This window comes from Tursiops truncatus, chromosome 7, assembly GCF_011762595.2.
Source record: "Tursiops truncatus isolate mTurTru1 chromosome 7, mTurTru1.mat.Y, whole genome shotgun sequence".
NCBI classification, from domain to species: domain Eukaryota; kingdom Metazoa; phylum Chordata; class Mammalia; order Artiodactyla; family Delphinidae; genus Tursiops; species Tursiops truncatus.
The window spans coordinates 84,406,786-84,430,864 of record NC_047040.1 but is presented as its reverse complement, the minus strand read 5'-3'; the positions used below and the strand labels follow the sequence as shown (position 1 = coordinate 84,430,864).

The 24,079-nt window shown below is 36.3% G+C and overlaps 1 pseudogene; it reads left to right on the top strand.

Annotated features, from left to right (window-relative positions):
• Positions 1-22,739, top strand: part of LOC101326401 (large ribosomal subunit protein eL6-like) — a 31,910-nt pseudogene extending 9,171 nt beyond the window's left edge.
• The last annotated feature ends 1,340 nt before the right edge of the window (positions 22,740-24,079 follow it).

The following is a 24,079-nucleotide window of genomic DNA, read 5'->3' as shown; positions in this document are numbered from 1 at the left end:
TGGTGCTCTGTGAAGACCTAGATGGGTGGGATGGGGGGGTGGGAAGGAGGTCCTAGAGGGAAGGGATATAGGTATACATGTAGCTGATTCACTTCATTGTATAGCAGATACTAACACAAAGTTTTAAAGCAATTATACTCTAATTTAAAAAAAGAAGGAATGTTCTAAAAATGTAGAAGAATAGGTGAAAGTAGGTAATAGTGGTAAAGAGATCAGCAGAAAGAATAGTGAAAACAGATCCCCATTGATTGTGCCATTAGGACAATATTGACCTTTGTTCAGTTGGTCTTGGGGTAGACTTGGAACAAGAAGTTGGTTTGTAGCCAGTGGTTAAAACCTATTTATGAAGTGAATTATAAAAAACTCTTCTAACAGGAAAAATGAAGAAGAAAGGGGAAGTGATAGCTTTGAAAGGAGGCTGGAATTGTGTGTGTGTGTGTGTTTGTGTGTGTGTGTGTGTGTCTGTGTGTGTGTCTGTGTGTCTGTGTGTCTGTGTGTACACCCAAAATATATGGGGGAATGAAAACTTGTTTGTAATATGTGAATATAATGTAATGGAAAAGAGAATGTATACATCTAAATTTCAAGACATATTGAATTGAATGAGTTTCCTAAAGGAAGATATAATAGACTCATTATAAAAGAGGCAATTAAGAGCATCCTGACTGAGTTTGTATCTTATCTCCAGCATTTCCTAGTTGTAGCCATGGGCATATTGCTGAAGCTCTCTGTGCCTCAGTTTCCACATCTGTAAAATTGGGCTAATATTAGGACCTACCACAGGTGGCTGGGGTCATGTGTTGTGCCCGTACGCATCCCAAGCATATAGTAAGTGCAATAGAAGTAACAGCTATTTTTGTGAAGGAAGGGAGGTAACATTTTCTTTGAGATTGAAGAGTAAGTCGGGCAAAGTAGTAACTGAATTGTGAAAGATAAGGGAGGGAATTAGAAAAATTTCTTAGAAACCCTCTACTTCCTCAATAAATGAGAAGAAAAGTTCTCTTCTGAAAATGAGGAAGGCAGGCATGGGGTCTGAAATTTAGAGAAAGTGGTAAAATTTGAGCATAGGTTCTGGAAAATTGCAAAGAAAGATGAAATGAAAAGATGATCAAGAAGGACTTAGGGACTAGCTAATATGAATACACTTGTCAAAGAATCAGTGTGCCTCCTCGTGAGATTTTCTCCAGCAGGTTTTACCAGCTGGTAGATGCTGTAGTTACCACCCTACACAGACTCTGCAGGTCAGAAGGAGGTAGAGGTTTAGTAAGGGATCTGTTATCACAGTCATTCATTAAGTCATTCCATCAGGAATGCTACCATCTTTAAAAACATTTAAAAATGTTTTATTATTATCATTTTCAAATATTTTACTATTTTTAGTACTTTTTTCCTTGTAGAAAAATATATGCAATAGAAAATTTAACCATTTTCAAGCGTACAACTTATTTGCGTAGTACAAATATGCTATAAATGTAGCATTTCATACATTTTACACTGTTGTGCAACAATTACTACTATACATCTCCAGAAATTTTTTTATCATCCAAACTAAAACTCTGTACCATTAAAGAACTACTCTGCATTACCCTCTTCTCCCAACCCCTGGTAACCACTCTTCTGCTCTCTGTCTTAATCAATTTGACTATTCTAGGTACCTTATATAAGTGGAGTCATACAATATTTTTCCTTTTGTGTCTGGTTTATTTAACTTAGCATAATATTTTCAAGGTTCACCCATGTTGTACCATGTATCCGAATTTCATTCCTTTCTGAGGCTGAATAATATTCCATTGTATGTATGTGACATATTTTTTATGTGTCACATCTGTATCACATCTGTCCATGAAAACACAGGTTGTTTCCATCTTTTGGTTATTGTGAATAATACTACTATATATCTATATCTATATATCCATCAGGAGCAACTGGACTTTATCACAGAAATGCAAGGTTGGTTCAATAGCCAAAAATCAATCAAATCATTTCACCATACTAACAGAAAAAACAAAAATAAAAACATATGGCCCTTTCAACAGATGCAGAAATAGGCTTTGATCTAATTCCATACTCATTCATGAAGGAAAAATAAAAACATAGGAAACTAGGAATAGAAAGAAACATCTTCAATCTGATAAAGAGCATACACATAAAAATCAACATCATTTTTATTGGTAAAATATTGAATATTTTCTACTAAGATTAGGAACAATAAAACAATCTTACTTTAACTACTTCTATCAATGTTTTATTAGAGGTCAGAACAAGTGTCATAAGGCAAGAAAATAATAGAAAGTGTGATGACTGGAAGAAAAGAATAAAACTGTTTCTTTGCAGATTATGTGATTGTATTGTAGTAAGTCCTAAGGAGTCTACAAAATTTTACTAAAAATAATAAGTGATTTTAGCAAGTTCAAGAATACAATTCACTAAAACCGATTTTATTAATTAAAAAATAAAATATAATTTGTATTAATAATTATTTAAAACTTTGGAATAAAATTAACCAAAGACAAGTAAAACCTGTACCTCAAAATCTCCAAAATGTTGCTGAGATAAATTTAAAAGGATATAAAATATTGAGAGATATATTGTGTTACTGGATTGGAAAACTCATTGTTGTTAAGATGTCACTTTTCCTCCAATAATTTGTAGATTCACTTCAATCCAAATTAAAATCACAGTGGGCTATTTTGTAGAAATTAATAAGATGATTCTAAAACTTGTATGGACATACAAATGATGTATCTAGATTAGTTGAAACAATCTTGAAAATTGTGAAGAAACAATCTTGAAGAACAAAATTGCAAATTTCATATTATCTGATTTTAAGAATTATTTTAAAGCCAACCTAATCAAGATTGGGTGGAATTTGCATAAGAATAGAGTCACAACCCAGCTGAACAGACTAGACAGTCTAGAAATAAATCTACACATAAATGTCAATTGATTTTAGACAAAGGTGTGAAGGCAATTCAATGGAGAGAGAATATTCTTTCTTTTTTTTTTATGGTTGGGCAACCATCACCACCATCATTTTAGCATATTTCTATCATCCCCAAAATTCTGCTGTCAATCCCTGCTCCTACTCCCACCATCAGGCAATCACTAATCTTATTTCATAAAGGAAATTCTTTTTCAACAAATGGTCTATAGCATCTGTATAAACACATGGAATGAAATTTACCATGTCTACTTCGCAATATGCACAAACATTAGAAATGGATCATATACCTGAAAGTAAAATCTAAAGCAATAATCTTAAAAAAAAATGTGAGAATACCTTTATGACCTTGAGTTATGTGAATATTTCTTGGCAAGGAAAAAAAAGCAATAGACATAAAGAAGATTAAATTTTAAAATGAATTTCACCAAAGTGATTTTTTTAAAGTGTCCATCAAAAGATACCATTACGAAAATAAAAATGCAAGTCATAGGCTAGAGAAAATATTCATAATCCGTATATCTGACAGAGGATTTGCATCCAGAATACATAAATAATTTCTACAAATCATTAATAAAATGTTAACTAGCCAATATAAACAGGCTAGATAATTGAACAGCCACTTATCAAAAGATATGGCAAGCCAAAAGCCCACTGAACCGTTCTCCACTTGGGTTAAATAAAAACCACTTCATGCTTATTTAAAGAACTAAATTAAAGACTGATAACACTAAATGTGATGATTTGGAGGAACTAGAACTTTCATATGTTACTGGTGGGGGTACAAAGCAGTACACCCCTTTGGAAAACTGTTTGGCTGTTTCTTACAAAGTTAAACATACTCCATCAACCCATGGCCCAGAAATTCCACTCTTAAGTATTTACAAGAGAAATGAAGCATATGTTCACAAACAGCAGTGTGCCAAAATGTTTATAGCAATTCATAGTAGCCCCAAACTGCTAAAACCCAAATATCCTTAAGAGAAAAAAGGATATATTCTGATATATTCATATGATGGAATTCTACTCAGCATTTATAATAGAATATGGCACTGTATAATGAATAACACTAAAGAATTAAGCAACAACAAAAACAGCAAAACATTTGGTTGAATAAAAGAATCCAGACACAATAGAGTACATGCCATATGATACAATTTGTAAACACTTCAAATACAAGGTAAAAGTTGTATATATTGATTGAAATCAGAGCAGTAGCTGCCTATGAGTCCTGAGAATGATTGTAGGGCAGCATAAAGGAAATTTTTGGTATGACGGAAATGTTCTCTGCATTGGGTACAGGGTTGTATATATTAGTTAAAAATCATTGAATTATATACTTAAATGTGCACATTTCATTGTATATAAATGTTGTCTTAATTTAAAACAAATGTTACCAAAGTTGGTTAATAAATAAGAAGACCATTAACAGGAAGAGGAAGCACCTATGTCAGTAGCATTGACTTTTGTGACTCCCTGAATACTATGCCCTTTCATAGTTCCTTACTGTCCTCCTTCAGCTCTAACTGGCCCTTCACAAAATTTTCCCTTATCTCTTTTGTATCCACCTCCTTTATAAGGCAATCTCTGCTCTTCTTTTTTGATAGCTCTCTTCAATTCTCCTCTTTCTCCATCTTAAGACCAATTCTGATACTCCTTATTCCTATTAAGGTGTGAGTGACAAATAGCATTGTTAAACTGTTGACTTTCTGCCAAATATTTATTTTTTATAAGTGAAATGTCAGAACTCAGTGTCAAAGAAGTAGCTCAAAATAATTTGCACTATCTCAATAAATTTAGAATTTTATCTTTTATATTTTTAATCAGTTGCTCAACTAATACTGAGTTGCCAGAGAGTTTGATGAACCAGGAGATAAATTGAAGAGCTGTCAATCTGGGGAGAGGTGGGCAGATCTTAAGCAAATAAGGACTTAATGAATGTACATAAACAAAATGACAAATGTTTTTGAAAGGGGGGGGCATCTTCTAGGACTCTTTCCTCTTCTTCTTCTCTTCCATACATTTCACTTTCTATTCTTTCACTGAATGTTTGAAAAATCACTCTAGTGTGTCTCATCAATTCTGTGACCATTCCTATTCATCTTGCTCAAATTCTGCTGTCTCTCACTTGTCCTAAGATGTCACCTTATTCACCTCTGTGATTCCAGTTGTGTCCACCTCCTTTCTTACCAATTTTCCCTCCCCTTTCACTCTTCATCCTCTCTTTTTTTAAAAAAAAATTATTTATTTATTTATTTTTGGTTGCATTGGGTCTTCGTTGCTGCACAGGCTTTCTCTAGTTGTGGTGAGTGGAGGCTACTCTTCCTTGCAGTGCACGGGCTTCTCCTTGTGGTGGCTTCTCTTGTTGCAGAGCTTGGGCTCTAGGTGCGTGGGCTGCAGTAGTTGTGGTATGCAGGCTCAGTAGTTGTGGCTCGCAGGCTCAGTAGTTGTTGCGCATGGGCTCCGCGGCATGTGGGATCTTCCCAGACCAGGGCTCGAACCCGTGTCCCCTGCATTGGCAGGCGGATTCTTAACCACTGCACCACCAGGGAAGTCCCCATCCTCTCATTGATTCTCTCCCAAATTCCAGCTACACTAAGTGTGGGTGGTTTGGAAATAGATTATACCCTTTCATGTTTCTGTACCTTAGCATAGACTATTTCCTTTTCCTGGAAAGTCCATGCCGTGGCACTGACTTCACTAAGATCCAAATAGTTAACTAACTTTTTTCAGGAAGCCATAGTCTGCTCTCTCCTGTGCATGCTTCCCTTTGATGACTTTTGCTTATTATTATACATGCCATTTTGTCCTTTTGCCTGCTAGATTTTAAACTCCTTGAGAAAGGGATTGTGATAATCTATGTATTCTATTTTCTGGCCCAGTGTCTGACCCACTGTAAGCATTCAATAAATATTTGTTGACCTAATGTTTTATGAGAAATATTTAAAAAGATAACTAAACTTTCTTTTCTTTCTGTTTGAAATGTTTGTGTGTATGTATATTTGCTTCAGTTTTTTTTTTTTTTTTTTTGGTCTTCTTCCTTTATTTACACACATATACACACATGGAAAACCATTAACAAATGTTATTGAAGGAAGGTGCCAAAAGAAATTAACATAAATGGGTATATTCTCTGGAGCTGAACATTTTGCCATTTATTTTTCATGAGATAGCTTCTGAAACATCAGTCTTCACTGTAAAAAAACCTAATGAAGCAAAGCTGACTTTAGGAGCCATATTTGTAAAAGAGAAGTAAAAAGATTAGTTAATATTCTTTTAAGAAGATGATTTTCCTTTACCCAGTTTACTTATGTGCAAATCACTGACCCACTTTTAACATAATGAGGATAATAGGTAGGTTTGGGTAGGTATCAAAATTAAAGTCTAAAGTCTGCGTCTAAATTATGAGTTGCTTGCTTGTGAGAAATTTCCTAACTGGGACGGCTTCCAAAAGCACTTTACCGTAGCTTCATGGAATTTTCTCAACTGTTTTATTTGGTTCCTTCTCCACACCTCTTCCCTTGTGCATAGAGGCACATCTGTCTGTTTTCTGCCTTATCAAGCATGCATCTACATCTGTGAGGAAAACTCCACTTCCTCGGCTAAAAACCTGTATCTGATTGTGGTAATAAAGCTCTACTTCCTCAGTTCAAAACATACATCAGACAAGACCAATTACTTCAAATGACTCATAGTAACAGGCAAAGCAAAAGTTGTCTTTTCAAAGCCTTTGAACTTCTCCTGCTTCAAAGGTGTACTAAAACGTGGTTATGAGGTGATTGTCTAAAATTGCCAAATTACCAGTTTCCAAGCTTTGACATTTGCTATTTTGCATAACTAGACAAAGGAAATCAGTGAGATTACCTTCCAGGGGGAAAAGAGACCAAAAAAAAGGGCAGACAAAAAAGTAACTATGACATAGGTGAGGCTGGTGGCCATGATGCCTCTTAGGCAAAGGGCAGGAATTAACTATTGATAGAATCAGGTTACTAAGTTAAGCAAGCAGATATTTTTCATTCTTGTTCTTGCTCTTAAAAACATAAAAATATATATTACTCTGAGAATGATCAGTGAATAAGATTTTTCTTAAAGAAGTCACTGTCCAGAAGTTTTGCCTGATATTTTGAATTCTGGTGAAATACTTCCTAATACTCGCTTATGTGTCAAAAATGTCAGTAGTGGTAAAAGTAGTCAAAACTCATAAGTGCCTGTCAGCTGTCTGGGGATTTGCGTGAATTGAATTTGTGGCCATATCTGTTCCTGTCCTTTCTCTAGAGTGAATTTAGTCTGACCTTCTTCAAGGGAAATACTTTCTATAGGTTTACTGCCTTCCTACCATACCTTTCAATAGCATAAAAGGCTTTTTATTTTACTTCTTGTAAACATCTTTAAAAATGTTTACCTTCTTTATAAAACTTCTTCCTAAGCACAGCAGGAACAGCTGAGCCTAATGGCTACGGATAAGTTCTCTAGAGTCAGATGCCTCAGTTCAAATCCTGGTTCTGTACGTCCATTCACCTGGATGCCTTTACATGGGCTACTGACTTCTCCCTGTCTTAATTTCTGCATCTACAAAATGGGGATAATGTTAGGAATTCCCTGGCGGTCCAGTAGTTAGGACTCTGAGCTTTCACTGCCGAGGGCCCAGGTTCAATGTCTGGTGGGGTTTAATCCCTGGTGGGGGAACTAAGATTTTACAAGCTTCGTGATGCGGCCAAAAAAACAAACAAACAAATGGGGGTAATGTAAAAGTACCTACCCCATGGGTTGTTATGAGCGAGAAATACATTAATATTTATAAAGCATTTCAAATAGTATCTGGCACATGGTAAGCCATATATGTGTTTTGTAAAATATTTTAAAATGATGACGTGTGTATATTTAATTTACTTTTCAGAGCTTGATTAAATTGAGAGCACAATGATTTTGTTTTTCAAAAGCGATATAATCTGATGAGAAAAAATGCTGAGGCCCACTGCCTGAGTCTAAGGAGAAGTACTTGGTAGTTGGAACTAGCCAGCTTCTCCTGTAATCTCCACCATGCCAAGCCACTAAAGGGTTCCCTTGGCAGAAAGTTCAAAAATACTACTGAATCCAGTGAACTAAGCCTTGTCTCCAAATATTTTTTCTTATTTTCTTAGTGTGTCATCCCTCTTAAAATAAGGAGCAAAAAATTTGTGACCCTTGAAAACATACCCTTTCTTAACAATGAGCAATAAATGAGCAATTTTGATTAGGTGATATTATTCACAATTTATAAATACCTAGCAGTCAGGCATGGTGCAACCACCAATTCTTAGACATTTAGATCAAGAGAGACACTTTAGGTTAGTTAGTTCAAGACTCCCACTTTACAGAAGAAGAAGACTACAGTGAAACGGACATAGATAGGTTTTCCAAGATCATAGTCACAATTAGCAATGGATTTGGGTCATTGTTAGTCTTATTATTTCCTTGTCTCCTGTGTCTCTTCCATCATAAAACCAAATACCAGATGTTAAAATAAATACTAGTCTCCTCCAAATGATTATTGTCGAATCATACCCTCTATGATTTGCTGCCCTTCATAGTCTATCCAACACAGGTGGTTTGTAGATGCCCAGTTGGCACCTTAATTTGTAAGGCAAATAGTGACTGAGTCAAAATTTCATACTCACATTTATATACAGCACAGACCCTGTAAATAAACCTGCAGAGTCAAGTTTTATCTTGTCCACTTTGTGTCATCAATCTCTTGTACAGGAAATGGAGTGTATTTAATATTGGTCACTCTGTATGTGTCATTTAATCGTCTTTATTGATTGGATTTCATCAGAGTGTGGGGCTTGGACAGAGGTTTGATTAGACTGCAAGTATTCTTGGCCGTTTTCTTTTACCCGACACCATATCAATGTACCTTCTGGTATGGTATCACTTTCAAAATCAATATCTGAAAAAAGCCCTGCACACAGGCGCCCAGGAAGAAAAGGCAGTGCCTCTTAAGTCTCCTTATATACACAGATTAAACCTCTCCAATTGAAAAAGATTTATTGCATGTTTTAGAGCAGGATAGAGGAGAAAATAAGAACTGAAGGTGTCTCCATAGATTCCTTGTGTAATTTACGCATCATTTTTTATTTAAAAGTGTCAAATTCTCCCTGTTAATGTTGGTTGACATTTGAGAATGGATCATTTTTATCAATGAAATTTTATACTTTCAATCTAGTGCTTTTTTCCCCTAGATGTAATAATAGTTTATAAATATATTTTTTGGGCAAATTGATATCTTAGACAGACTATTCTTGCCCAAATTCGTTTTGCATGGATTTTACTGCTGTGAAATGTCCACTGGGCCTCCGGACTAATCTTCCACTGAAGCAAAGTTTACTTTTCTATTTGCCAAAGTTGTTCCATCATGAGTTCACAAAGCTCAGGCTCCAGATTTAAATAACACAAACTAAGTAGCATTAAGCAGCAAATGTGTCTCTTTATGCTAGATTCATGGAGTTTGTGGTGGTGTCATTATGCTGACTGGGAAAGGGGCTGGGATAAAATGCTTATTTATCTCTCCTCTGAAACATGGAATTTTCTCAGAGGTCAGTTGCTGGGATCTTGGTAGTCAGGGTTGAACTGAAACTCCTAGGAGTAGATGAGGCAATTTGAATAACTTCAGACTATTTTAAGTATCAAAACCCTGGGGTTTGGAAATAATATATTCTATCCCGTAAAATGTAAATTCCTAATAAAGCAAGTTACCTGGCATCAATATACCCAGCGTTATACCCTGAGATGGAAGTCTTCTGCCATAGAGTGATAGGAAAGAATGGATAAAGAGCATGAACTCCATTCTGTACTACCACTGTCCTCTTTTTTTGCAATACCTCTCTGTCTGTAACTTTATCATCTCCTCCTTCAGGTTCTTTTATCCTTGCTTTGTGTTCTTCCTTTTGTCATATGTTACTTTAGAAAAGTGCTTGGCAAACTAAAGACCCTGAGCCAAATCTGGCAGCTTTGTTGTGTCGCAGAGACCATCTGGCCAGCAAAACCTAAACATTTGCTACCTGGTCCTTTGCAGAAAAAGTCTGTAGACCCCTGTATTAGAGCAACAAGTTTTCATTGTGAAATGACAAATTTTATGTGGGACGAGTTGGAGGGAAATGCAATTCCTCCCCAAAATACCATCCTGTTCTCTCATAATAATTGTATTTTCTGTATCTCATTTCTAAAGTTACAAGTATCGGACTGTCATTTCTACTTACATTTCTGTATAATGTTCTCAATGTCAGGAAATATTAAGATGCTGAAAACGTAGTTCTGTACATTTTGCTATCTTCTGTGATGACTCCCTCACTGTTATGACATGGTTAAAGTTGTGTGGTTGCCTCTGAAGAGAGAGAAAGTATATATTTATATACATATTTAATGTTTTGAATTGTGATTTTTATAAGCATGTGCACAAATATATTTAATACAGATTTTAAAATTAATTATTCCTAAAGAGCTTTTTCCAGATCCTGGTCAATATATTATATAGAGTAGAGACTTTTTCTACATTTAGAGAGAAATGATATGATATGATATCAGGTAAAAATCAGTTTGTAACACAGTAATTTTCACATACATACTCATTTAAACTTTTTCACATTTATAATCAGGGAACCCCAAGCAAGAAAATTATAACTCAGTTGAACTAAAGCAAAGATTCTCAGTCATGACGTTTCCCAAATTGTTTTAGAACTTAATAGAAGTAGCCACCATTTAGTGAGTATTTACTGAGTATCAAGTGTTTTAGGTATAGCATGTCAGTTAATCTCCCTAACAATGCTGTGAGGAGGGTTGGAGATGAGGAGACAGAGGCCAAGAGTTTAGTCACCCTCAGTCAAAGGCAGATGTGTCAAGTCTAGAGCTCAAGGTCTTTCCACAACACCGGGTACTTCTAACTGAAGGCAGATCTCCATGGTATGCAGACTTCAAATACCTCTTGGAGGCCAGTTTCACTAGGGATTTGAGAACAGAGAGACCCAGACACTTTCAGAACAGCCCTAGGAGCTTTGATGAGTCCATTGAAAATCTAAGTAGTACACATTAGGAAAAGAGTGTGTGTTCTGCTTTTCAGTTCATCAGGGTGTGGAATCTTGGGGGAAAGATGTCCACTGCAATTCATGAGAGCGAAGAAGTTCCCCAAGTTCAGCTTTTATTTTCCAGAATCTGAATTCGGATTCAGAGCACTCATCCTTCTACAGCCTAGGGCTGAAGTCATCAGTGAAGATGCTGCTGCTGTATCATGTAAAGAGTTTCAGTGACCCCCTTAGTCATGGAAATTTGTTCTTAAGGGCCCAGAGGGATCTGGGCTGAAAAAAAAAAATTGGGGCATGTGTTCTTGATCTGCCCTCCTGACATGACGTATGCTGTGGTTAATTTTGCTAAAACTTTGTTCTGATCAGGTTACTTCCCTTTTCACCAACCTTGCCAAAACAATAAATATTTATTTCCAAAGAATATTTTCTCTGTGCATTTAAACAGTTTGCTATACATCAACGAGATCCTGGAGATGTGTGTATGGTGTGTCTGTGTCTATGTTCTTGTTGATCACATCCTGTAGGTAATAACAAACTGAAAACAGTACAGTCGTCCCTGGTATCTGCAGGGGATTGGTTCCGGGATCCTCCATGGTGACCAAAATTCATGGATGCTCAAGTCCTTTATATAAAAGGATGTAGTACAGTTGGACCTCCATGTCTGCAGGTTCTGCATCCACAGATATGGAGGGTCAACTCTACAGGAGAAAGGATATGAGAAAAGAGTCTCACCACAGGATGGAGGTGGGACATGGAAAAGGGTTGGGTGAGAGTTGGGCGCTTGCTCTAGCCTGGGACTGGGAAGGTCTCATGGGTGATGTAACTTCAGATGAAAAACTCTAAAACTCTAGTATTGGAAGGAGAGTCAGATCTAGGTTTTGTGGTGCCTGAAACTCATACCATTTGTGAGGGGGGATTCTTTAAGAAAAAAAGATACAAAACCACAAGCATAAAATCACGTAGGAAGTCTTGAAAGATGCCTTAAAATCTTAGGTTTCCTTAGCTCATAGTAAATCTGTTTCAGGTTGGACATTGACATTGTAACCTGATTTTCTCGCTGGGAGCAAATGCCTCTGTCAGCAGACAAAGAGTATCTCTAGGAGCATTTCAGGCATCCTAGGCTGAGATCAAACTGAAGTTTTGTCCTAGACTGTTGGAGAGGCAATCGGGTCTCTGGAAGCTCATCCAGATGCCAAGGTTAAGATACACTAGAAGTCTCCTGGTTGAGGTGCTGGGCTATTCTGTGACCTTGAGAAAGACTGGGATCCAGGCAAACTCATGCCATGTAAAGATCCCCAAGGATGAATGTAAGGTACAGCTGTGAGGGCAACCACAAAGGAAGCAGTGTTATCCTGCTGTTCTTCCCTATCGTTATCTTCAAACCAGGAGAAAAGTTGGGAAGACTGGCAAATTAACTTCTGTTGTTCTGTGACGATTCCAGGGGAGAGCCTGCTCTTCATTTAGGTTGTGTGGTGAAGAGAGAGGCTGTGCATTCCCCCTCAACATCTCAGTGGGTGTCTCTGGGGCAGCAACACCCTCATAGGTCCATGGGAAGCAGAGGCAGGAACAGGACATGAAGGATCCAGTTCTGAGTGGAGAGGATATGGTACCTTGTAGAAAATAACTGAGAAACACTCTGAAAGTGAACTGTTTTACCACTTGGAAATGTTCGGTCTCAAACTCACTTAATTTGTGTACTTATCAAGTGCATCAACAACCTTAAGAACAGGTTGGTGTTGCCTGGTAGACATACAATCAAAGCAAATAAACACTAAATAACATGGCCATGTTTCCTGTCACTGACCTTTGTTCAAGGGTTCCTTCCATCTTGCTTACCAACTGCTTATCCCCAGTCAATCTGCATTGGATGAAAACGACCTGTCCTATGAGGTCCAGCTCAACTGGCCATGAAATATGAAAACCTTCCCTGATTCCCCCAATCACAAATGGTCTTTCTATTTGAAGCATTATGTCTTTACATCTTTCTATGGCTCTACACACTTTCACCTAGAAGTGTGGTTACTTTAGTGAATATCTGGACTGGCCTCTCTTGTCTATGAGGATTAGAATGTTACTCAGGTTCTCTTAAATCTTTTGGGTTTCTGTTTGCTTAATAGTGTTTGTAACAAGGCAAAACTGCACACTGAAATCTCATGGGAAACAAGAGATAGCCCTAGAACTGAGCTACCCAGATGGAAACAAAGTTGGGAAGTTAAAGGAACCTATCAGCTGTGGGTACAGCAGTCATCTTCATTCACCGACCCAGCCTCACATCATACAAAGCCTGTAGAAAGGAAGCTCATCTTGGTAGGTAGCAAGCCAGTACTGCAAACACAGTGGTTGGTGGGGCACTAAGCACACAATGCCCAGATGGACTGGAGGTTGTCTGGGTTGTAGCATGAATGTGTTTCTTAGAGGAAGATACCATTCTGATAGCAAATGTATGAGCTTGGTTACCCATGTACTAAAAATTTATATTTTTCTCCTCAGCTCCTCTACTCCCTAGAGCCAAAATCCTTCCACTGAAGACTTTGTCATTAGGTACTATGACAATGCTTAGTTCCCAGACTCTCATAGGCCAGTCTCCATCTTACTCTCTATGTATCCCTCAGAGCAAGACCTTTTGCACATAGGAGGCTCTCAATAAGTTTTGAATGAATAGGTGGCTAGAAATCAGCTGTAATATCCTTCTGCATATACATCATATGTAAGCTACCAGGGTTTGGCGATTTTTTTCCCCTTTAATCTGTATTTTCACTAAGAGAAGGAGGGGAGTCATTATTCTTTGACACATGAAGTACCTCATTTTTAATGTAGGTAAACTGCCTGTTCAGAGGAAACAGTACATTGTGGTACTGAAAACAACTGTATGGCTCATGAGAGCTACCTTATTATCTGACTAAATTGGTTTATGTAGAAAAAACTGAAGAATAGAAAATATACATTCAAACATTAAGTAAATATCTTAAATGGAATCAAATTCTTGGAGACGATATGAAAGCTCTCCATCTGAGGTCAGGATGGGGATGGGGGAAGGCTTGAATCTTTAGCTGATTTGTTGAAGAAAACTTAGCAGTATGTAGTACGTGGTGAAGAATAATCCTGAATTGGCACAAGCAAGAAAGGTAGGATTTGCCTGCTTCTTTGAACATTAGTTCATATCCTTCATATTCATTATACTGTAGACCATTAAGCTATTTTATGGGCATGAGAGAAGTTCAAGTACAGCACAAGTTGCCAAAAGGATTATGAATTTCATTTTGATTGATCAATAATTAATTGTACCTTGTGAGATTACAGGCTTGACTAACTGTGGAACGTATTGTAGTGAACAGCCCAAGCTGCCAGAAAGAACAGAGAAGACAGAAGAAAAAAAGATGGAAACTGAAACATCTGTCCCCTTTATGCTGCAAGAGCTGGTAACCAAGATCTCGCTGTTTCCTTCTCTATCTAAAGTACAAACAGCATAAAGCAGGGATCGGATTGATACAGGACACTACAGAAGATGTTTGCTTATAATTATTTCTAGCACTTTTTTGAAGCTCAGGGATAAAACATTTCCAATTATTCATCAAGCTCTTGGAACACATAGGCTTCTATAAGAGGGATTTAGCAGAACACAAATAGCACACAAGGGTACAGATGAAAGGAAAGAATGTGAAGGGATTATTACCATAAAAAAGCAAATGACTATTTGATGGAATTACAACAATACAGGGAGTCAGAGAGGGATGGGAAAATAATGCTAATTGATAAATACATAGCTGTTTAGCATTAATTTGAATTATGTCATGGCTGTGAAATGAATAGTAACTGTCATTTGCTTTTCACATGTAAATATATATATATATGTGTATATATATATATATATATACACACACACACACACATATACATATATATATATATATATATATATATATAACTTTTGAAAGATAACTATTCTAGACTTCCGTTGCCTCAGTGGCTGCCTTGGAAAAGCTGTCCACTTTCCTTCAACCAATGAGAGTTCTAATTATTAAAATATTGGTGGAAATTCCCTTTACTAATATCTGACAGCCTTAGTTTACCCAAAATACACAATTCGTACTACCCATTTATGGTTTACATCTACATACTTCTAAGCAGGTTTTTGGGTTTGTTTTAGAAGATATTTCTTTCTTTTTGTTGTTTGTTTAATTATTTATTTATTTTATTTTTGGCTGTGTTGGGTCTTCGTTGCTGTGCGCAGGCTTTCTCTAGTTGAGGCTAGCAGGGGCTACTCTTTGTTGCAGTGCGTGGGCTTCTCATTGCCGTGGTTCCTCTTGTTGTGGAGCATGGGCTCTAGGCGCACGGGCTTCAGTAGTTGTGGCTCGCGGGCTCCAGAGCACAGCCTCAGTAGTTGTGGCGCACAGGCTTAGTTGCTCCGCAGCATGTGGGATCTTCCTGGACCAGGGCTCGAACCCGTGTCCCCCGCATTGGCAGGTGGATGCTTAACCACTGCACCACCAGGGAAGTCCCATAAACAGGTTTTGAGTACTGTCAAATGTGGAAAAATGTTAAAATCTAAACCAAATCTGAAACAAAGCATAGGACTGACTATCCCTGTTTCTGTTCTGTAATTCCTGTACGTACTTTTCTTCCTTTGTTAGTATAGAGAAAAGTTAAATTATCTAGCAATAACAGCAATTTTAGCACAAATATGCTTTTAAAATTGCATTTGGCAGATTTATGGATGCTGGGGAATCTCAAAATAGAAGGTGAAATCACTTTCTAACCACAAATAGCTAAGCCACCCCAGTAACAGTATAGTTCAGACCTGGGAATAGATTACCTTTCAAAAAGATATTGAATTTAAGCATTTCTTTCCAGTTACCTCTGATCAGATAAAAGGATTTCTATTTATTTTTTAATAAAATAAAATACTTGGGAAAAAAGTACCAAAGGAATTCAAATTAAATGGCAAGACAGGATCTCTAAAACTCTTCTATTATCACAAACTATAAGAACCCATCCATTGGTTATTCCACTCAGGAATGTTGAAGTTCTCACAGGCCCATTCAATCATGAACTGTACTTGCCCCAGAGTGTCTTTCAGAGAGCAGAGAGGCACTAGACGGTTAGGTCTTTGAGGTTTTCTGTAGTTCTCTTTCTATTTTTGTTTTCTAAACTTTGTGTTACATACAACCCAAATTTTTAGTTTCAGACAGAAATAGTATACTTGCGGGTGTAGTTAAGACGTAAGATTCATGATGCCACAGCATAATAAAAGAAATCAGTTTTGCTACCTAATAATGTGCTTCAAAGGATAGAGAAAGTTTAATGTGCAGTTTAGGAAGGCACACATTTACAAATTAAGATATATCGGTCACCAATGCACTCAATAAATATTAACTCCACAAATCTGCATAATTGTAGTTGTAAACACAAGAACCTTTTCTGGTCAGTTTGTGGGGAGAGAAGAGTAAAAAGGGTGAGATACTATAGGGTCCTGGAAGAACTGAGACCTTCAGAATAGCAGATAGGTCAAGAAATAAATGTGTATGAAATAGGATTCCAACTTTTTTTTGAACAGAGAAAGCATTTACCGATAAGGAAAAAAACAAAAGATGAAAAGGTATCTAGTCATTTTCTGTGTGTATCTCTTCTGAAATTGGGGATAGGAAAAATATTTCAGTTTTATACTGATTTTCTCATGGCTTTTGGAAATTATTTATTTACATTACACTAAAATAAATACCACAATAAAGTTTTTGTTTACTATGATTTAAAGTAAATGTTTCATGACCAGGATTTAAAGTTACATTTGTGACTGCAAATAATTCTTAGAAATGAATATTTCCTTGTCTTGCTTTTATACTAAACAAATCTTCAGCAAGTTACTTTAAAAATGAAATAAATCTTGTGTTCATAGTGACAGTCAATAACACTACAGCATAATAATCAATTGCTATTTGTAGCAGCAGGACTAGCAGTGGGGGCAGATCAGTGCAAATTACTGTCACTGTGTGCTGTCATGTATGCAGCCAGGCTGTAGAACCCAAGACAAATGAAGCTCGATTCAGCGGAACGAGACAGTACTAAGTCATACCTGCACCACAACAGAGGAATGTGGGTTGGCATCAAATATAACAGGAAAGTGGATATAAATCTAAAACATTGATGGGTAAGAAAAATAAATTAATCCAGCTAAGAGTTCTGCTCCCAAGATTCAAAGTTAAATGCTCATACCTTTTTTTTCTATGAGCTGGAAATTGGTGGATTACAGGTGTCTAGGGATCTACAAAAAGGTTAGATGGCTTTTTAGTGAACGCCAGAGAAGTCTGTGCTGTACTTGACTCTGTTTCAGAGAGACGACTGACTCTAAAATCAGATATTAGGTGTAAATCACTAGTAATGGCCAATTCTAATGACAAATTTAAGTGATAATATATTCCACATACAAATAAGAAACAACTAAGAGGGGTGAAAACCATGTTTGTCAATATCATTGGGGTTAAAATATTTTTTTAATCTTTTTAATTTTTTATATTTAATTCAAAGAAAGAAAGGAAGCTGATGGTCTATCTTTGGGAAATCCTTAAATCTTTTAGCCAATCAAGTAATTTTAAAGCTAGAACTACTGATTTTCTACCTTAGTCTCTTTCTGTGATGAATCAGACGACTTGCCTTCTTTTTGCAGGTAAGTAATACAGAATACAGAGAGTAATGGGGAGAAGGCAACCAGTATATTCAAATCCACAAAAGAAATAAGCTGAGCAGATTGACAATAGCATAGTAATCCCTCCGTTTCTAACACTCCCCAATAGTTAATGAAGTTTGCAGAGAGGTATAGTCACTCATTCAGGAGAAAAGTGCTTCAAATATTTCCTTGAACAAGATCAGGACCAACCATGTAATCTACTGCACCCTGTTTTAAATGAATCTGGGGTGCCCCTTGTTCAAAAGTAATAAGAATTTCAAGACCACACAACAGACCACTGAACCAAGCGTGGGCCCTCTAAATGTGGGGCTTCCTCCAGCGACCCAGATTGTGCACCCATGAAGCCAGCCATCGATGCGAGAGTTCATCTCCCTAAGCTTCGACCTCCCCACAAACACCAGCCTAGTTCGGTTTATGTTACTTAACCCTCACCAAATTGATCTCTAAAACAACGGTTACAGATTGATAGCCTGCAGGCTGAAATTGGCCCAGAGACATATTCTGGTCGACCTGATGGGTGACTCTTATAGGTCAAGACTGAGTAACAGCTGATCCCTTTGGATGAGACTTCTTCTCTCAGTCCCTATTATTTCTTATTCTTTGACAGTGAGCCATTTTTGCCCCTTACATACCTTCCTAGCCCCTGTTAACATTTGAGTTTACCACCCATAAAATGGTGATGGAAATCTTTAGCTAGCTTTCCCTGATCCTAATAGCAGTGCAAATAATAGTAGTAAAAGCATCATGCTGGAAAAACCTACATGGATCTTAAGAAAACATTAGTTAAAGCACAAATAAGTTAATAGTATTGATGAAATGCATATTCTATAAACTATACTCTCAGGAAAAATTTGCATTAACTCACTACCTCCTTTAATGAAAACCTGTTAGGAAGAAATGCCACTCTCTACTTTCACCCTGTTTACTTCACTGATCTAGATGGGGGAAAAAAAAAAAAACCCTCAAAAATTCACTTACCAATATGTTGAGCCATTTACAATTCTGAAATCACATTAAAAGCAACTAACAAACACCAAGGGGAAAGGGGCAGAAACATTTAAGTACAATTAAAAGAAACTGAAATGACCCTCGGAAGCAAACTGTGATGCATGAAAAATAGTAACGCTTTTCCCAAGTAAAATGACTTTATCAAAATGACAGCACGATGCCTAAAATATGTACATTATTTAGAAATGTGACAATTCACTCGATTGTTAAACATAGTGGTGATAAGTTGTAGTTTTCTAAAAGGGACCAAATGACCTGAAAAATAATGCACCTAAGATTTAAGAAAACATTTCTGTCAAATATGATAATGCTTTGAGTTCAATACAGTGACTTTCTTATTGATAGCTCATGTTATTAATGGCTTAAATATATAACTCTGTCTTATAACTCTATCATGGGCAGAATCCAACTGCAAACCCAATGTGTATTTTTATTGCTTTCATCTTGCTAGATTATTTTCAAGATAGAAAGTCTACACCAATTTAGTTGTGATTAGACTTAACTTCTAGACTAAGCTCACATATAAGGAGATGAACAAATCCTAGAATGTCTTTTTGACTACTGCTTCAACTTCCCAACGAATGGAATGAAGAACTTAATATAAATTTTTGGTCTCTGCTGTATTTTACTCTGTAGTTTTGGCTCTGCTGTATGAAAGCCGTTTGCCTTATTTGCAGCATTTGGAAAAAAGAAAGCACATAGCAATACTCTTGAGTCAAACTTTTGCCACAGTCAGCCACTGTTTCTGAGATTCAGGTCTGTATAAGTATATTAGAGCGAATTTTTTTCCTTCATTCTGCCTCTATTCCCCAAACTGTAATTCCATTCAAAGAAATATTTGTCATGTAAGTCAGCAAGGATTAGAACTATTTTTAAGAGATTGCTTTTAGAATATTATTGCTGTTTACCTGGCAGAGAACAGATAAGGCTATTGCTACCGTTATTGTAATTTTACTGAAGATGTGCCTTTTTTTTTTTTTTTTTTTTTTCTGTACGCGGGCCTCTCACTGTTGTGGCCTCTCCCGTTGCGGAGCACAGGCTCCGGACGCGCAGGCTCAGCGGCCATGGCTAACGGGCCTAGCCGCTCCGAGGCACGTGGGATCTTCCCGGACCGGGGCACGAACCCATCGGCAGATGGACTCTCAACCACTGCGCCACCAGGGAAGCCCTGAAGATGTGCCTTTTTAATGATGAAAACTGTGTTAGGACTTTGGAGAATGGCTTTCTCTGTTTAAAATATATGCTGCAGAGCTCAAACCTTAAACTAGATGTGTTAGATATGAGATTTCTTTTTTAACAGAATAAATTTAAGGTGGAGCATGATGTGTCACTAAAAATGTTTCCCAGGAGAAATCTGTCTCATGAGGGTGTGATTCATTTGGCCCAGGGAGACTATAAAGCTAGCACCACTAGCCCATACTTCTGAGTTGTTTGCTCTTCATGAAGTAGTCTAAGTATTATCTACTGACTTTTCTTCATTGTCATTTCTCTACAGTGATCTCCTTTTACAACTGGTGAATTCCACTTCATCTTTTCTATAATATCCACACATCCCTTGAGTAAGAAATATGGCTTATGGAAAAATGAATAAGACTTGGGCTTGACAACAATGAGCTTAGCACTAAGTGGAGATGTTTGCACACATTCTATCATTCTGTATAACCATCCGGAACAAAATGGGTCAGGGATGAGGCTGATTTGGCACCTTTATGGTTGACTAACCTGCACAAATTCACATGCCTAATAAGTGTCAGGGCAAAGATTTGCACCTATGCTTAAAGGTCCCAGCTCTTTTCATTGTGCCATGTTGTCTTTCTTCAGGGTCTATGGGTTACAGGCCTCTGTACCTTACAAGCCTTATCAATAAATGAACCAGATGACATCTTTGAGGATTTTTTGGATTGCATTAGAGGTAAAGTTTACAGAACTGGGAATCCAAGATAAAAATGACTGCCCTTTCCCTCATGACTCTTAAACTAAATTAAAACTGGAATAATTTTTGAATCCTAGAGTCTCAAGAAAGAAGCAAATACCATATAAACGAGTTGATAACAAGAATTTTTTGAAATACCTTTCCCATGATATCATGTATTTGCCTAAAATTGAAATTTAGTAGAATCTTCTGAATCATAAGATAAATACCAACCTTTATTTTTTATATTTTTGGTGTTAAGAACTTTTTAATATTTACTTTAATTCTTTGAAAAGCAGTTATTTATTCACATATGTGTGTGAAGGTTTAGTATACATATCAATACAGCAATGAATGACAAATGTCTTATCCTCGGTTTGCTTAAAATGATTAATAAAGTACCTGTGTAATATTTCTCAGTTAGCTAAAATACTTATTATATAGTTCTGTATCTGAAACCTTATGAATATATACTAGTAAAGAGCACTAAAAATACCACATGTGGAGAAAAAAGACATTCAGTTATATTAAATAGCAGGTATAAATACCATTCTCATGACTATCTCATATATGTAGTTTCATTTTTGTGTTTGTACTTAAAAAATATAAAATGCAAACTCAGTGTTATAACAACTTTGTCAATTAGCTAATTTTACAATTTGTAATTCCATCACAAACTTTCCAAGTACTATAAACACTAGTTATTTTTGATGCCCTTTCTATGTTTTCTGCAACATAGAAATAAATAGCAGGGTATTCAACTCCATCATTCATTGGTACTCCTGTTTATTATAGAGAGAAAAAAGGAACTCTAGAAAATCCCATTTATTTTATGTAGCATGTTTATGATACAGAGCATATCAAGATTTCTATTAAAATAGAAACTCACATTGAATGTTTGCTTGCAGTGCTGACAGTACGCTCACAACTGTTGGTTCCAGAAAACACTGTTAGGAATTTTAATGATTTGAATTGTAAGAAATGCATTAGCATTAACTAAAGGTGATGAAAAATCTCTGGTTCTAGTTTTTAGACTCTCCCACCGCCCCCCCTTTTTTTCACTCTTTCCTTTCCTTACATTGGATTTTGTCATATGTATAGGTATAGCCATATGGGGAAATGTGAGATTGACTGCATAGCAGTAACATAATATAAAGTGAATGGATCTAAGAGTCAAGATTTCACCAAATGAAATATTTTTAACTTCTATTTTTTACTAAGAAAAATAAAACTAGATGGAAACCATTGTATCGATATTACTATTTAAAATTCTAATTATTTAGAATTGTAAGATGAAAAAGACTCTTAAAAATTGTATTGTGCTCTCCTGTCATGCAAGATGGTGGTAAAATAAAGCTGGAAACCCAGACATTAAGGAGGAAAAAGCAAAGGAAGGGTGATGCCAGTGGCAAGGTTAAGAAGGAAAACCACAGGGCAAAAATGCCCAAGAAAGGGAAACCCACTACAGCTGAAATTCTGTCTTAGTCAGAGGGATCTGCAGGCATTCCCTATCCAAGGAAAGCCATGTGCAAGAGGAAAAGTTCGGCAGTTAAATCCAACATTGAGAGGCAAAAGGAGATGGTTCTTGCTACTGTCACAAGCCAGTTGCTGGTAAGAAGAATGGTGGCACCCAAGTGTTCAAACTTGGCAATATATCTAGTTATTATCCTACTGAAGAGGTGACTGAAAAGCTGTTGAGCCACTGAAAAAAGCCCTTTTGTTACCATGTGAGAAAACTTAGAGATAGTGTCATTTACAGATCAACTCTACTGGTCACCGCAGAAGCAAAAATGTGGCTTTCCTGAAGCAGCTTCCTACTTGTAATTGAATCTCTGGTTAGTTTCTCTATGCTGAACACAAAAGAAATTTGTCATTGCCCCCTCCACCAAAATTGAAATGAAAATACCCAAACATTGCATTGATGCCTACTTCAAGAAGGAGCTACATAAGCCCAGTCACCAAGATGAGATTCTTGACACAGAGAAAATATTACCAGGTTACAGAGAAGTGCAATATTCATCGGAAAGCTCTGGACTCTCAAAGTATGCCAACAATCATAGCTGTTCCCAGCTCCATGATTATCTGCGTTCAGTGTTCTCTCTTACAAATGAAGATTATCCTCACAAATTGGTGCCCTAAATTTCTAACACAGAACACTAATTAAAATAACTGAAACATTAAAAATATAGTATTGCTTTAAACGTCATTCATACCAGCATATGTTTTCAGTTCAATTAATTAATATTAATTGATTAATTAATATTTTGAGGTATTGGTACATAGAGAAAATATACATTTGATCAAAAATAAAATTTTTATGATAGCCAATTTTTCAAAATCTTTCCTTTTAAAATTAGACATTTTTGTCATTGAAAAGTTTGATTCTATATGCAAATTGTAATTAACAGGTAATAAACAGTGAAGTAACTATTCAATACTAATAATAACTTAGTATTATTTTTCCCCAGAAATAAAAGTAAGGTTTTTAAAAAATATAATACTACCTCATTAAAGTCATAATGCTATTGATATACATGAAGTTTTCAATGAACCTGGATTTTATTTTTTACTTATCATACATCAGATGATGTGAATGTAATGGTTCACAATTTTAAAGTACAATGATTCTATTTATAGAAATAAGAACAGACACTAGTAGATAAAATATATATGTTCCATATATAAGAAGATTTATTATTAAATAAATAGTAATAAATATTAAATTTTTCTTATTTAGGGGAAAAATCTAGATTCCACAGAACATAGATACAATGCTTGAAGAAAAGAGTAATGCCCAGCTAATGGAGGACTCTGAGGGAAAGGGGCCTGCCTAATATTTAGGAAATTATTGTAGCTAGAATAGGGTTAGTTTGTCAGTGTTGCAGTTTGGAAAATTAGCAACCATGTATAAAACTTACAGGAAAATTGATAACCAACTATCCTAGCATCAGAAAAGTGACTCATTTCTCGAAGACGTCCATTGAGATATTTTGCAGCACTTAGGGTTCATCAAAGCATAGAGTTTGTAATATGGGAAAATAGCCTTCAATAATAACCTTTCCTTTAATATGGTGGCAATTGCCAAGGGCCTAATATAATTTGGCAAAAAGTGCCTTGTGTACTTAAATCAAGGGCTGATTTAATCTTATTACAAAAACCATAATGGTTTTATTGAACTTCTATCTAGTCTCTATTGGTCTAGTCGGGTAGATAGAAATTCACTTCCTCTTTTTGTTCTTTTAACTTAAGATGCTTTGGAAAAGGAAATGAAATGTATCAAGGTAATGTAGTTGATTCTAACAACAAGAAAACTTTGAAGTTAAAGTAGTTTAGTTGGGGAATGTCAATGAGGCTTCCATGGAGTGCTTAGATGCTTCGCACCAGTTATAATGGACACCCTTCTCCCGAAAGATAGGAAAATAGTATTTGTTTCACATTATCTTTAACATCTCCAGTAAGCTATCCTTCGTACACAGTTG